The following is a 17,120-nucleotide window of genomic DNA, read 5'->3' on the forward strand; positions in this document are numbered from 1 at the left end:
ACTCCTAGAGATTTTTTTTGGGGGGGGGCATGCCTGGAGAAGACAAGGATCTCAGCAGAGTGCAATGCCATAGATTCCATCCTCCAAAGCATCCATCTTCTCCAGGGGAATTGATCTTTGTATTCTGGAGATGAGCTGTAATTCCAGGGGATCTGCAAGTCCCACCTGGAGGCTGGCATCCCTAACCACAGTGGACTGTACCTCTGCAGGTGAAGGACTGATCAACAGAGCCCTGGAGGAGAATGAATACCCCCTCACTGATAGGACCATGTCGGTGGTATGTTCTCCCCTCTAGGCCATAAAATATACAAGCTTCCACTCTGCATGTGCCCCACCTGTCATAAAGACAGACATTTTGCTAGTGATATGTTACAAATGAGATCAAAGCCAAGCATTCCTTCTTTACAGGTGACATCTCCCCATGGTCACTGCTCTACCTCATCATAGAATCATAGAGTTGGAAGGGACCACCAGGGTCATCAAGTCCAACCCCCTGCACAATGCACGAAATTCACAACTACCTCCCCCCACACCCCTAGTGACCAGAAGATGGCCAAGATGCCCTCCCTCTCATCATCTGCCTAAGGTCACAGAATCAGCATTGCTGACAGATGGCCATCTAGCCTCTGCTTAAAAACCTCCAAGGAAGGAGCGCTTACCACCTCCCGAGGAAGCCTGTTCCACTGAGGAACAGCTCTGACTGTTAGAAAATGCTTCCTAATGTCTAGACGGAAACTCTTTTGTTTTAATTTCAACCTGTTGGTTCTGGTCCGACCTTCTTGGGCAACAGAAAACAACTCGGCACCATCTTCAATATGTCCTCCTGTGGCGTCTCTCTTCAGCGCAGTAATCCGTAGGGCAGAGAAAGAACAGTAGATGCATAGCCCAAGAAACAGTAGATGCATAGCTCAGAAAATTATTCCCCACCTCCCCATGTAGATAATATATCACACTTCAGCTCCTGAGCTCCAGCTGTGCCTATTTGTATTGAAAGATCATGATATTCTGTGCCCAACATGGGGCTTTTGGTTTTGACCTTCCTAGTAATAAACTCTGGCTTAATAGGCGGGCCAACATGAGGGATTGCAAGCCCGAGTTTAACAGAGCCCCTGCTGCTTTAAGCTAATGAGATTGCTCCTTTTATCACCATAGGGGTTTGGTCACCTGAGAAAAGGGAGAAGCATATCCACTGCGTGGGCTCTTCCTTCAAATAATTAATCACTCTTCAATTACTTGGTGGGGTGCAATCGCTCCTAGGTTGAATCATTGTGTACCGTTGTCTTCTCTGCCAGGATGGCAAGAGACATGCATTTACATAAATCTGTACAAACAGCAAATCCTGTTTGCAGCTTTGTGGAACCTGTACAACCTAAGTGTCTCTTGTCATCCACCACTTTGTATCAGAGAACTTGTATAGTTGGCTAACGTATGATCTCGTGGATAAATCTGAGCCGGGATCAAACAATGCTCAGCCCCTAGAATCTATTGTCAATATCATGTTTACATTCTGGAAGATGTGAACTAATATATAGGGCATATGAACACAGGAAGTCCCCCTCCCCGAGGCAGAGTGGTGGTCCATCTGCTTGGTCTTTTTGGGCACATGATTGAGAGTGAGTCTCTGGGGTCTCAGGCTTATGTGCTTCCTTAGTGCTGCTACCTGAAAGCCAAACTATGCTATTCATTAGAAATGCATGATTTGGATCTCCATTCATGCTTTTGAAAATTAGGAGCCCCAACTGGCTATTTTGAGATTGGGGGATTGTGGAGAGTAAGGGATGGAAAGGAGTAAACCCTTCTTCCCACATGAGAAAAGGGAGAAACATATCCACTGCATTGGGTCTTTCAAGGCAAGGGAGAAGTAGAGGCGGTTGGCCATCACCTTCCTCTGCAGAGGCTTACTTGGTGGTCTCCCATTCAAGTACTAAGCCTGCTTAGTTTCCAAGATCTGATGAGATAGGGCTATACCAGCATGGTGTAGTGGTTAAGAGCGGCGGACTCCAGTCTGGTGAACCAGGTTTGTTTCCCCACTCCTCCACATGGAGCCTGCTGGATGACCTTGGGCTAGTCACAGTTCTCTCAGAACTTTCTCAGCCCTCCTACCTCACAAGGTGTCTGTTATGGGGAGGGGAAGGCAAGGCAATTGTAAGCTGCTTTGAGACTCCTTAAAAGTAGAGAAAAGTGAGGTGTAAAAACCAACACGTCTTCTTTTTCTTCTCCTTCTACCATGCCACCTTCCCTCCCCTTCAATTACTTGGTGGGGTGGAATGGCTCCTAGGTTGAATTGCCTGATTTCAATCCTCCTCTCAACATTTAGCTCTTGGTGTATCTCTCTCTCTCTCTCTCTCTCTCTCTCTCTCTCTCTCTCTCTCTCTCTCTCTCTCTCTCTCTCTCTCTCGTGTGTGTGTGTAGGGGGAGACAATTCCAGGCTCTGTGCCAATGGAAAAAAGGGGGGATAATTTAAATCATAGGAAAAGGATAGAAGACATGGGTATGGCTACCAGTCCTGGAGACAACTACATAGGTGGCTAACATATAGGGCGAAAATGCACGGTCAATTTATCCTCCTTTAATCCCTGTTTCAGCCAGGATTCAGCCAGGATCGAACACATGCGTTTCGCCTAATGTGAGTTCTATCCTGGCTAAAACAGGGATTAAAGGAGGATAAAGCGACCGTGCGTTTTGGCCCATATAGTCTCTACAAGCAGGGTCAAATTTGATCCAAGGATCAAATGGTGCTCAACTCTTAGAATCTATGGGTGAAAATGCATGGTCGCTTTATCCTCCTTTAATCCCTGTTTTAACCAGGATCGAACGCACATTAAGTGAAATGCATGCATTCGATCCTGGCTGAATCCTGGTTGAAACAGGGATTAAAGGAGGATAAAGTGACCATGCGTTTTCACCCTATGTGATTTAAATAATAGGAATGGGACAGCAGGCATACCCTTTGCCTCTAATCTTCAGGTCCACTAAATGGGCCTCCTAAATGTGAGTGTTCCTAATTGCAGATTTCTCATCATGTCTTAGGGTTGCCAACCTCCAAGCAGTGTCTGGAGATCTCCTGGGATTACCACTGATCTCCGGGTGACAGAGATCAGTTCACCTGGAGAAAATGGCCGCATTGGAAGGTGGACTCTGTGGCATGATACCCCATTGATGTCTCTCCCCTCCCCAAACCCTGCCCTCCTCAGGCTCCACCCTCAAAATCTTCAGGTATTTCCCTACCCAGAGGTGGCAACCCTAGTCTAGCTTGATGAGCAATGAGATCCTGTAGCATGAGATATTGAAGACTGAATATGTGACCTTGTGTATGCAGGCCATGAGTGAAGGCCCTCTGTCTCTTATGCTTGCAATGGTCATGCAGGGCATCAAAGGCAGAAAATTCAGGGTTCTGGCGAGCTTGATTATCTGCCTTCCTTTATCCACCTTGCCTTGAGAGCCAGTGTGGTGTAGTGGTTAAGAGCAGTGGTTTGGAGTGGTGGACTCTAATCTGAAGTACCGGGTTTGATTCCCCACTCCTCCACATGAGGCGGACGCTAATCTAGTGAACCAGGTTGGTTTCCCCACTCCTACACATGAAGCCAGCTGGGTGACCTTGGGCTACTCACAGCTCTCTTAGTGCTCTCGCAGCCCCACCTACCTCACAGGACTGTTGTGGGGAAGGGAAGGTGATTGTAAACTGGTTGGATTTTCCCTTAAGTGGTAGAGAAAGTCGGCATATAAAAACCAACTTCTTCTTCAGCAGCAGCAGCAGGGCTGGCTCCAGATTTTATGGGCCCTTGGGCACCAGATTTCTGGGAAGCTCTTCATCACACCTCCTTTCAACCTCCCCTAGTTACAGCCACATTCCCCACTATTATGGTGTTACCCCCCCCATCATGATTCCCTCCTTCTCCCCCCTCCTAACTGCAACTGCACTCAAAGGTGATTTCTTTGCACTCCTTTTAACCCTGTTGATACCAGAAAGTGTAAAACCACAAAAGAGCGCAATAGATGGGCCCTCTGGGAGGATTGTGACTAGTGCCTGGAGCACAGCGTGATTCTTTTATTTATTAATTAGTACATTTATACTCTGCCTCTCCAGAGATCTGTACAAGGCAGCTCACAAAGTAGAAACAATACAATAAAATTATAAAACCAACAATGTAAGAATTATCACTATTAAAACAAGTCATTGAAAACAAGTCTGGGGTATAAAAACCCATATGAAACAACATTCAGCAGCCTAAATTGCTGATACCATCAAACAAGCTATTCATTTATGTACTTCATTTATACCCCAGCTTTCTTCTCAATGGGGACTGAATTCCATCATTTTGCTCTCCTTCATTTCATCCTCACAACAACCCTGTGAGGTGGGTTAGGCTGAGAGGATATGACTGGCCCACGGTTACTTTGCAAGCTTCAGTAGCTCAGTGAGGATTTGAACCTGTGTCTCCAAGATCCTAGTTCAACACTTAAACTATCATACCACTTTGGCTAGCAGCAGGCAATTAAAAACACTGCATAAAACATGGAGCCTCTCTGCTTTGCCTATAGGCACTTTCCCCATCTCCAGCTGGTGAGAGGTCATCTGCCAGGCTGTGGGGTTTAGTAAACAAAACTGTATGATAGTTATGCAATAGAATCAGCAGTAATTGCCAAGAAAAATTCTACTATAACAATTTTGTAAAATGAAATATTAGTGATATTATATTTTCATATATATATATATATATATATATATATATATATATATATATATATATATATATATATATGCAACTTATAGTACATAGACAACTTATAAGAACAGCAGATCAACGGACGGACAACGATTTGTGCATATGAGTGCAGTATTACAATGATGCAAAAAACAGCTATATTACCGCTACTCAGCGTATATAGTTGTGTGGTTCCAGTCTTCACTTATTGTAGTGAAGTATGATTCTTCTTTACAGAGATCCGGTTGTCACTCTGTTTCGACTAATAAGTCGACATGGTCCCTGAAGAAGACTTATTAGTCGAAACAGAGTGACAACCGGATCTCTGTAAAGAAGAATCATACTTCACTACAATAAGTGAAGACTGGAACCACACAACTATATACTCTGAGTAGCAATAATATAGCTGTTTTTTGCAACATTGTACTACTGCACTTATATGCACAAAATGTTGTCCATCCGTGGATCTGCTGTTCTTATAAGTTGTCTACGTACTATAAGTTGCGTATATATATATATATATATATATATATATATATATATATATATATATGTATGTGTGTGTGTGTGTGTGTGTGTGTGTGTGTGTGTGTGATATGAAAATATAATATCACTAATATTTCATTTTACAAAATTGTTATAGTAGAATTTTTCTTGGCAATTACTGCTGATTCTATTGCATAGGCTGTGGGGTTTGGCAGTTGCCCAGCCATACCAACACCTTGTGCTGGTCTTGCCCACAAGTATCATGCAAAATGGGAAGATGGGAAGAGGAGTAAGGAGGGTAGGTTCTCCCACGATGGTGAAAACTTTGCAGACTTTCCTTGCAACCTTTCCATTCCCTCTGTTTGTTTAGCTTGCTGAAAAGGAAGTAGGGTTGCCAGGTCCCTCTTCGCCACCAGCAGGAGGTTTTTGAGGTGGAGCCTGAGGAGGGTGGGATTTGGGGAAGGGAGGGACTTTAATGCCATCGAGTCCAATCATCAAAGCGGCCATTTTCTCCAGGTGAACTGATCTCTATCAGCTGGAGATCAATTGTAATAGCGGGAGATCTCCAGCTAGTACCTGGAGTTTGGCAACCTTAAAAGTAAGAGATGTTCATATTTTCCCATGTATGTGTGTGTGATTGGGAGGGTTGTGTTCTGCTCTGGCAGAAGAATAAGCATTTCCCCTTGATTGACACATAAGACCTGGAACTCTTGGGAGAGGAAATGTGTTTCACTCCTACTCCCTCTGTCCCTACTTCCACAGAACATGAAAAATGCCCCCTCTGTCCTTTACTGTTGTTTGCAAAAGCTCTTCTTTGATGACTGCAGAGATTCCAGGCATCCCAGGAGAAGCAGTTATTTTCACCACTCTTGAAACTCAGATGCAGGGGCATAGGCTTCTCCAGCCAGTTTATTTAACGTTTTCAAAGATGCTCCCTTTGGGGATTAGAACCTAAAAATGCTTTGACTGAGAAAGAAGGTTTGATGCTATACACAAAGGAAAGATGGAATCAGTTGAGACTGAGACACCTCTTTGGTGATGTATAAAGTCAGAAACAAATAGAGATGGCTTTTAATTCTCCCTCCCCTCTTCTGTTTCAATATGGAACTTCCTGTTTCAATTTCAATTCTCCCTTCTGAGAACTGGATCTGTGCCTATTTTGTGTTGCTTTCTTTTCCCTGCACTGAATTTCTGCCATAAAATGTATGGATCTTTCAAGATTATTTGTACATTAAAAAAGACTCAGCACTGTACATTATTTGTATAAATGATGTACACCCTATTTATTAATTGCACACTAAAACTATACAATTGGAATATACAATAAGACAAACAATAAAAAGCAGACAACCAAAAGGGATGGGAACCCTCCCCCCACACACAGTAGTATAAACTGAAATGAAATAGGGATTCCCCCCCCCAAGCAATAACCCTCTTGTCTCTCTTGCTCTCCAAAAGAAAGAAATGGGAGTAATCAGCAAGATGTTTCTATAGTGAGTGAGGTGAAAGTACAAAATTTCGTTAAATGTTTATTAAAAATGCAGAGAATGCACATGGTGGTTTTGTGGAGTCTTTCATTTATTTACTTTATTATTATTTTTTACATATTTAGCCATGATGCTCCGTAAATTTCATTGTTTCTATATTTAACCTTTCATGGACAAGACTCAAAGCAATGTATAATATTCAGTATATTACAGAGAGATAAAATACATTAAAAGGTTTTTTTTAACCTTTTGTCACGGTCTCTGACATAATTATGTACATGTGCAGAATAAATTTCATGTAGAGCTTGAACACAACATACAAACTGAACCACAAACTGCAGAGGTTTGTGTAATGAAAAGCCTGGCAACAGCTTGCAAAATGCAAATGTCCTTAGAACAGGCTGACTGAATTCTCTCAAGGTCTGAATTCTTTCAAGAGCTAACTAACTTACCCTGGTCTTCTCCTTGAAGGGAGAAGAACAGAGTCATTCTTCACTATCTGCCAGAAAGGTGTATCTGAAATTACCCTTCCTGATTCAGCTGCCAGCTGCTCATATCTCAAGAGCAGAAAAGTCCTGCTATCCTCAAACCTTGAGAAAATCTACTCAAAGACCTCAAGGCTATAAGTGCAGTAAGCTTCTTGCTTTCTATAACCTTGCTGAAGGCTATGTTTCCTACTGACCAGATGGTTACATGTTACAATGTGAGCAATAATTGTGTTTTATGATTTATATAGTTATATATTGTATTGTAGATTTCTAAATAGTCTAATTTAATGTGTATTGTACTGAAGATGAGAATGGTTTGAAAATTGAGTATATGGAGTGATCATGGAGCTCAGAAATGATTGTTTATACTTTAAGAAAAATAGACTGAAAGGAAAGGAAGCCCATATTTGGTCATGGGGAGAAGCTAATAACCTGAACAGCTGCAACTAAGACATTATTGCACTGTTCATGTTATCTGAAAGTGGGGAGGAAGATATCCCTCCTGATGGTAAAATCAACACTCTTAATGAGTCTGAAACAGTATAAATATAGCCACAGTGAGCCCAGAGAATCAGAACCTTCCAAAGGCTCTCAAGAAAAGGCTGACTGGTATGTATGGCTTAAATACATTACTCTAGACTTTATGAATTAGATACTTTGAACTGAATCAGAATAATTTGACTGTTATATTTTAGAAGTTGGATTTTGAAACTGAATAGTATGTAAGACTTGCTTGCTTTTACTTCATACATTGTAAATACATACTTTGACAAGACAAGAGTTTTTGTACTTTGACAAGAGTTTTTATAGAAGTGTTAAAGACTTGATATTCTGCATTTACACATATTTTACTAGAAGTATATCAATAAAAAGATTTGCTTTTTAAAAGTAGGTTAAGTTGTTGAGTCCTGCTTACTCGATGACTGGCTGAATAAGATAACTTCACTTCTCAGTAAGTGATACATTCTAAGAGCCTGTCATCTGAACAGCACGACCCGCTTCACTTTTAGGTGCCTCATTTTGAGCCCAGTGTCGGAATTTTCTTGCACCAAACAACTGGTAGGTTCACATACACACACAGGGCTTGGATTTCTTGTCACTTGGCTATCAGATGCTTATTGATTTATTGATTTATGTCATTTATAGTCTGCCTTTCTCACTGAGATTCACGGCAGATTACACAGGGTAAATCAATACAGTCAACAGGACTTCCAATAAACAGTGCAATAGGATTTAGACTTTAGAAATCTGAAACCAAGCAGAAATCTGAAGCAGCTGAAACAAAACCTATGCATTAATGTGACACATTAAACAATGTAGAAATTATGTAGTATATCATACTTAAAGCAACAGTCAGTATGTACTGTACACAGTTGTATAATCCACTGTCCATAACTCTTTACTAAAACATCTTTCTGACCCATTTTGTTATTGTACAGTCCCATTACTTAAAGGTAAAGTCCCCTGTGCAAGCACTGGGTTATTACTGACCCATGGGGTGACATCACACCCCAACATTTACTAGTCAGACTATGTTTAGAGCCCTGTGGTGCACACTTCTAAGCCCATTGACTTCAGAAGACTTCGAAGACTGTAACTCTGCTGAGGATTACATTGCAAATGTGGTATTGGGTTTGGATCGGGGAGACCGGGCTTCAGTTTCCCACACTGCTGTGAAGCGCCTAGGTGACCTTGGGCCAAACATATTCTCTCAGCCTAACCTTCTGTGAGGGCCATGTGTTTCCGACTTCTCCGGGTTCCTCATTCCCACCCCTTTGAACTCGCAAAGAACAGTTCACACCTCCCCGTGCCTTCCTGGGTCTCACGGCCCATCTATCTTGCCCAGGTGCCAGCTCTCCCTCCCCTGCTGCGCTTCCTGCCTCCACTCCCTCAGGCCGGGCCCGGCCTTGAAGTGCTGATAGCCCTCACTGTCTCCTTGGGACTGTTTGATGTTTTGTATTGCACCAATCTGTCTTGCAGTTTCTCACAACAGGAGTGTGAACCTTTTGCCCTGTAGTAGATATATACTGTAACCCCGATAAGCTAGTTCACTTATAACTTTGAATCCGTGTCTGCTCCTATCTTCTGAAGCCTTCAATAAATCCTTTGTTTCTGCACCAAGTCTGAGCGAGTGATTTGGCGAAGTAGCACAGGGGATTGGGACTCTCACATTAAGTTACAAGTCCCTGCCTTTTTCGCTCTGCACCTGTACCGGACGGGACAGCGATGCAAGGCGAGGAGGATCCCACTACACCCCCCAGTTCACCGGACAAGCGCGAGGCACCGGTGATTCCAGACCCCAAGGAGGAGGAACGGAGGCAATGGCAAGAGGAGCGCCAGACCATGCTGGCATGCATGGATACCATGCAGGCTGTGATGGGCCAGATGGCAGCCGCTCTGGACGCGCTGAAGGTACAGCCACCCCCCGGTAACCCCCCAGACGGGGCACCGGTAACCCCTCCCGTCCCTCCTAGCGCCCCGGCCCGCCGTGACCTGAAGATCACGTACGATGGGTCGGGGGATCAATTGACTTTCTTTTTAGTCCAAGTGGACATTTTCATGCGTGAGCAGGGCCGGACCTTCACCTCCGAGGAGTCCCGGGTCCAGTACGTGGCCTCCCTCTTGCAAGGCGAGGCGGCAGCCTGGATGGTGCTGCAGTACGAACTCCGCTCCCCTGTACTAAGGAGTCTAGATGAGTTTATGGTTGCTCTCCGGAACCGGTTCGAGGACCCGAACCTGGGGGAGCGGGCTAAGGCCAACTTGATGCAGCTGCGCCAAGGGACTAAGTCGGTGGTGCAGTATGCAAGCGAATTCCAGTCCCTATCGAGTAGAATCTTGGATTGGAGTGAAGCCACCTGGGTACAGTGCTTCAGGGAGGGACTGAATCCGGACCTGCAACACTGGGCTTTCATGCAGGGTAATCCCCCTGATGTCGAGGGTTGGGTACGCCATGCGGCAGACATTGAAAATCGTAAGCAGCTACTGAATCTGTCCAAGCAGCGCACCGGTCGCGATCTTCAGCGGCGAGGGGACAAACCAGGCGAGCCCAGAGATCCCCGAACACCGGGGGGCAGCGGCCCCTCGGCTGCTGAACGCCGCAAGCGCTTCGAAGCGGGAGTGTGCTTGGTATGCGGAGGCAAGGGTCACTTCGCCTCGCAATGCCCGTCCCGTACCAGGCGTCCTCCCCCGCCTCGTCCGACCGAACCAGAGAAAGCCCCAGCGGAGGGCCAACCTCGACGCCGGAGTAGTGCTCCCGGACGCCGGAGCGCGCCCTCGGCGCTGCACGCGCGCACCCAAGAGGAAGCGTCCACTTCCTCCGGTCCATCGGGATCCCGGATTACAAATGCCACCTTTGACTCCGCCGAGTCACGGAATACAATTACCCCATCTCCTTCGTCCAGCGAGGAGGAAGAGTGGGAGATGCCGGCAAAAAACGCCGTCGGTCTGCTGTAAGAGGGGCTCCTCAGCAGACCGTTCCGATTGTTGTGCAAGGAGCTCCCCCAATGGTAAGCGCCCAAGAGGAAAATGTGTATATCCGAGTCCACCTTTCCCTACCCAAAGGAGGTCCGAGATTAGAGTTTCCTGCCTTGGTTGACTCCGGGTGCGCCCGGACCTTAATGAGTGAGGAAGTAGCCAAGAAGTTACACGTCGGGCGCAAATGGCTCCCGGCCCCCCTCCGTTTTTCACAAATGGACGGTAGTGACTTTAAAAAAGGGCCGGTTACCCACCGCACCACGGAAGTGGTCATGGCCGTTGGGGAACATTGGGAAAGACTTTATTTTACCATCGCCCCCATTGTAGCCCCCGTGGTGTTAGGGATGAATTGGTTGCGGGGACATAATCCCTCCATAGACTGGGTTAAGCGGACGCTCACTTTCCCCGAGGACCCCTGCCTTCTACACGATAAGGACCAAGTATTCTGCACCCCAGCCGCCGCGTTGGTGGGCTCCCCGGCGCCTATTACCGCTCCACCCCAGCTACCCTCCGAATATGTACAGTTTGCGGATGTATTCGATGTGAAGGAATGTGATGAACTGCCCCCACACCGAGAAACCGACTGCTCCATTGAGATTGTGGGGGAAGGCAAGCTGTCCAAGGGAAAGGTTTATCCCATGAGCCCTAATGAGAAAGCGGTCCTACGGGACTACCTGGACACTAACTTAGCCCGGGGTTTTATCCGTCCGTCTAAAGCCCCGTATTCTGCCCCTGCCTTCTTCGTCAAGAAGAAGACAGGGGATTTGAGACTGTGCATTGACTTTCGCAGGCTGAATGCTGTCACCCAGTCTAACGCTTACCCCCTCCCTCTTATTCCAGACCTGCTAGCACAATTGAAGGAGGGCCGAATTTTCACCAAATTGGATTTGGTGGAAGCCTACCACCGCATCCGTATCAAGGAGGGGGATGAACCCAAGACAGCCTTCTCCAGCTGTTTTGGCATGTTTGAATACTTAGTCATGCCGTTCGGACTTTCGGGGGCTCCCAGCGTATTCATGCAATTGATTAATGATGTATTACATGATTTGTTATTTCGTGGGGTGGTAGTGTTCTTAGATGACATTCTCATTTATTCGGAAACTATGGAAGAACATATCCGTCTGGTGCGTGAGGTGCTCCAGCGGCTTAGGGACCATAAATTGTATGCTAAAGTGTCCAAGTGTGAATTTCACCAACCTTCCATAACGTTCTTAGGATATGTCATCTCTCACCATGGTTTGGAGATGGACCCCGACAAGGTTCGGGCGGTTAAGGATTGGGAACCCCCCTCCACGCGCCGACAGTTACAGCAATTTCTGGGGTTTGCCAATTTCTACTGCAACTTTATCCCCAACTTCGCCCAGGTGGCCCTTCCCCTCACTTCCCTCTTGCGCACCAAGGGAAAAGGGGCAAACGCCGCTCTACCTTCCGCCCGTTTGCAGTGGTCTCCTCCTTGTCAGCAGGCCTTTGATAATTTAAAACTGCTCTTTTCGTCCGAGCCGGTCCTGGCCCACCTGGACTGCAATAGACCTTTTGTAGTCCAGGTGGATGCCTCGGATGTAGCTATGGGAGGGGCGCTGCTGCAACGGGAAGACGGCGGCGCCTTACGGCCGTGCGCCTACTTCTCTAAGAAGTTTTCCCAGTCCGAGATTAACTGGGCCATTTGGGAGAAGGAGGCGGCAGCAGTCAAACATGCTCTCACCATTTGGAGGCACTTCCTGGAAGGGGCAGAGAGTCCATTTGAGGTGTGGACCCATCACAAGAATTTGGAGGCTCTCAAGGGAGCCCGAAAACTCAACGCGAAACAGATTCGTTGGGCTCAATTCTTCGCCAAATTCCGGTTCACACTCAAACATGTTCCCGGTAAAGAGAATGCCCTGGCCGATGCTCTGTCCCGACTGCCCCAGTACCGCAATGATTTTGACCGTCCCGTGGACTCCCTGTTTACCCCCGAACAACGAGGGGAGGTCCAGGGACTGGCCGTCACCACCAGATCGCAAGCTCGCTCACCAGGCGATCCCTTGCTCAAAGGAATCCCGGAGGCGTTTCAGCGGCGCCTCCGGGACGCCTCCTTACAGGAGGCGGAGCAGCAGGCTCTTCCTGCCGGCATAGAGCAGCAGGGTTCCTGGTGGACACTAGGGGGAAAACTTTATGTTCCGGCGCCTCTCCGCAAGGAGGTGTTGGAATTAGTCCACGGCGCCAAACTTGCGGGTCACTTTGGCTTCGTAAAAACCCTACACCTGGTGAGACGGCAATTTTGGTGGCCTAGCATGAGAGCCGATGTGGAACTGTACGTGCGCAGCTGCCCCACCTGCGCCACGGCCAAAAAACGAAGGGGAAAGCCTCCCGGGCTTTTGAAACCCTTGGAGGTCCCCTCCCGACCCTGGGAGGTAATAGCCATGGACTTTATCACCGATCTGCCTCCCAGCCGGGGCAAGACGGTACTCTGGGTAATCACGGACCTGTTCTCCAAACAGGTCCACTTTGTGCCCTGTGCCGGGCTCCCCTCGGCCCAGGGACTGGCCAGGTTGTTTGCCACCCATGTCCTCAGGCTTCACTCGGTCCCCAAGAAGGTCCTCTCCGACAGGGGGGTTCAGTTTGTTGCCAAATTCTGGCGGGCCTTCCTAAAATTGATGGGGGTGGAAGAGCAAGGACTCTCTTCGGCCTACCACCCGCAGACCGATGGGCAGACCGAACGAGTGAATGCAGTGGTTGAATGTTACCTCAGGTGTTATGTCAATTATCACCAAGACGATTGGGTTGACCTGCTGCCTTTTGCTGAGTATGCGTATGACAATGCTCCCCATTCCTCAACGGGGTTTAGCCCTTTCCAGGTGGTGTACGGGACAGACTTTGGCCCCTTCGGCTCCACCCCCGTCACCCCCGAACTCGAGGCGGTACCCGAAGTTCAAGAGTGGGTGCAAGTAGTCCGGTCCTCTTGGCCCTGGTTACAAAAGAACCTTGAACGGGCCAAGCGTAAATACAAAGAGCAAGCAGACAAGCATCGCTCCCCGGGGTGGGAACTCAAGGTGGGGGAACAGGTTTATCTCTCCACCAAAAACCTGCGCTCTCTCCGACCTTGCAAAAAACTCAATGATCGTTACGTGGGTCCCTTCCCCATATCCTGGGTGATCAACGAGGTCACGGTGGAACTGGACCTTCCAAAAACCTTGCGGGGCGTCCACCCCGTCTTCCATATTAGTCTACTCAAACCCTACATAGCCGCTCCGCAATTCCATCCCCCACCCAAACCTGAGCTGCCGACGGTTGTGGGAGGGGATACGCACTTGGAAGTGTCCAAGGTCTTAGACAGCAAGTGGAAAAAGGGAAAACTGTTCTACTTTGTTCGATGGAAACATCTGGGTCCCGCGCACGATGAATGGGTTGCAGCCCCCCACATGGCGGCCCCTCGCCTCGTTCAGGAGTTTCATTGCGCTTATCCTGATAAGCCTCGGCCTCCCGACCTCGCGGGAGGGGGGCCTTAAGGGGGGCAGAATGTGAGGGCCATGTGTTTCCGACTTCTCCGGGTTCCTCATTCCCACCCCTTTGAACTCGCAAAGAACAGTTCACACCTCCCCGTGCCTTCCTGGGTCTCACGGCCCATCTATCTTGCCCAGGTGCCAGCTCTCCCTCCCCTGCTGCGCTTCCTGCCTCCACTCCCTCAGGCCGGGCCCGGCCTTGAAGTGCTGATAGCCCTCACTGTCTCCTTGGGACTGTTTGATGTTTTGTATTGCACCAATCTGTCTTGCAGTTTCTCACAACAGGAGTGTGAACCTTTTGCCCTGTAGTAGATATATACTGTAACCCTGATAAGCTAGTTCACTTGTAACTTTGAATCCGTGTCTGCTCCTATCTTCTGAAGCCTTCAATAAATCCTTTGTTTCTGCACCAAGTCTGAGCGAGTGATTTGGCGAAGTAGCACAGGGGATTGGGACTCTCACACCTTCCTTATAGGGTTGTTGTATGGATAAATGGGTAATAGGCATCCATGCATGTCTTCTTGAAGGAAGGGTGGGATAAAAATGTACTGGATAGAAGCTGTCTACCTGCAGCATCTTTTGCCTTCTCCAAACCCATCTCCATCCCTATTATCAACCTTTCCCCTTCAAGAAAGGCATCCTCCTCCCTCCTTTCTGCTGTTACTCTACATTGTATTCAAATTATTTGGATCCAGCTAATACTGGTAATCTGTCTTTATTTCCCTCCCCCTTCTCCATGCAAATTTATTTTAATTCACACCTCTGTAGCATTTATCAAAACATATGAGATTCTGGGATAATTATTTCCCCATTGATAAAGTAGTTGATTTGCAAGAAGACTTGTTTCCTCACTATTTTTTAAAAAGAAGTCTATTTATATAACAAATCCATTTTTAGTATTCAAGAGAAAAGAGAAATTGGCTCCATTAGTTAATGTAATTAATTGGTGATGTCAAAAAGCCTAGACAAAGATTTACTCAGCCTAGTATAGCACACTTGAAACTTCTGATTGGGTCTAGATTTGTAAACAGATTAAAAAAACAAACCTCCCATAAAGTAATTAGAAAAGAGAACTAACTCATCTAAAGTTGATAGAAACTCATTTGGTGGTATTTAAAATACTAAGGCCATTTATGCATGGGAGATTTTGCCTTGGGTTTGCTGCTCTCTAGATGCACATTTTCCCCATCCAAATTCTCAAAACTCTGCATGGGGGCTTATTGTTGCGTTCTGAGAATTCGGATGGGGAAAATGTGCATCGAGAGCGGCAGATGCAAGGCAAATCCTCCCATGCATAAATGGCCTTTGTAAGTCTTTTCTTTGACATTCTGAAATTATCTTGGACAATAAAGTTTGCTCAAGAGTCTGTTTGTCCATCCATCTATCATAAGAACACAAAAAGAGCCCTTCTGGATAGCAGACTAAAGATCCATCTCTGCTCCTGTATCCTGTTTCCAGCAGTGTCCAGCCAGGTTCTGGAAAACTCAGAATCAGGGCATGAGGGCAACAGCATGCTTCTTTGCTCCAGAATGTTCCACTGCCTCTGAGCCCAGTGATTCCATTGAGCTACCATCATTCATGACTATTAATAAAACTGTCCTCCAAAGATTTATTAAAGCTATCTAAGCTAGGGGCTTTCACCATATTTTGTAGTAGTGAATTCCCCCATTTATTATGTGTGTTGTGTAGAGATTCTTTCTCTTTCTTTCTTTCTTTCTTTCTTTCTTTCTTTCTTTCTTTCTTTCTTTCTTTCTTTCTTTCTTTCTTTCTTTCTTTCTTTCTTTCTTTCTTTCTTTCTTTCTTTCTTTCTTTCTTTCTTTCTGGCTTACATTTCTGGGAGAGGAGAAAGGTTTCCCTTCATTCACTTTTTCTACCAGTGCTCCCTTTTATTCCATGTTGATGGTTTTCAGGGAATGAGTCTGCATTTGTGTTTTAATCTTACCACTTCTGCTCCTCTGATAATAATAGAGAATTGGATAGACTTACCTTCACTGTAACTTATAAAACTTTGCTGTGTGCTCCACCCAGGGCATTTTTAATCACACAGGCCTTAATTGCCACCATATTATAAGCACACTACAAGATAAACTATTTATCTTCCCAGATTCTCAAGGAGGAGATAATGACTTAGCTCAGTTTATCCTCCCCAATAATGCAGCTAAGAGGGAGGGAGAGTGACTTGCCCATTCTTGACCCCCATTTCTACTGGCTGAAATTAAGACCCAAAGGTCCAGGCATATACATGGACATCTCAGTTATTTTTCATTTACCCTAATGCATGTTGGCAATTCCAGCTGATGTAGCCATATCTGTGCCAGAAGATTGAATGGTTTAATATCACAGGTGCTTTGATTCACATTTTATTACTGAAGGCATTAAACAATTATTTTCAGGAGAGATGTGAAAATACTTCAGTAGCTTGCCCACCAAGGCAGATAGCAATCAATTAGGGCCACAGCAGGGTTCTATAAAGAATGGATCCTAGACCATGTAGCAGGTCATTGGATGAGTGACCTTCAAGTCTGAGTCTGAGTTGGCCCCAGGTCTTCTGTCAAAGTCCAAGTGTCTTATTACTGGACCACAAATGGATGACATAAATGGAACATTCTACAGTTCCATGCATCATCTGAGAACATAACGTCCATTTTTCTCTTACGAGGGATCTTTTTTTTTCCTATTAGAGTTGCCACCAAATGTTGCCTAAAGCGAATGGTGACATGAATTTAGAAACACTTGTTTAGGCAAAACATCTGTAGGAGTTTCAAGGGAGATCAAAATAATTTGTCTTTGAGTCACGACATTTCAGCGACGAGAGAGGGAATTTAGGTGTTGGTTGTTTGGCTCATTTCTCAGAGCAAGACGAAATAGCTGTAATTAAAAAAAGAGTTAGTGATTAACACTGTTTTACGTCCAGAGAGGAGCGTCTAGTCTAAAAGCAGAGGCTAGATCTGTAGAAAGTTCCATCTAAGCTCTTGGTGGTTGGCACACTGAACAACACTA

The sequence above is a fragment of the Euleptes europaea genome, chromosome 13 (assembly GCF_029931775.1).
Source record: "Euleptes europaea isolate rEulEur1 chromosome 13, rEulEur1.hap1, whole genome shotgun sequence".
Lineage (NCBI taxonomy): Eukaryota > Metazoa > Chordata > Lepidosauria > Squamata > Sphaerodactylidae > Euleptes > Euleptes europaea.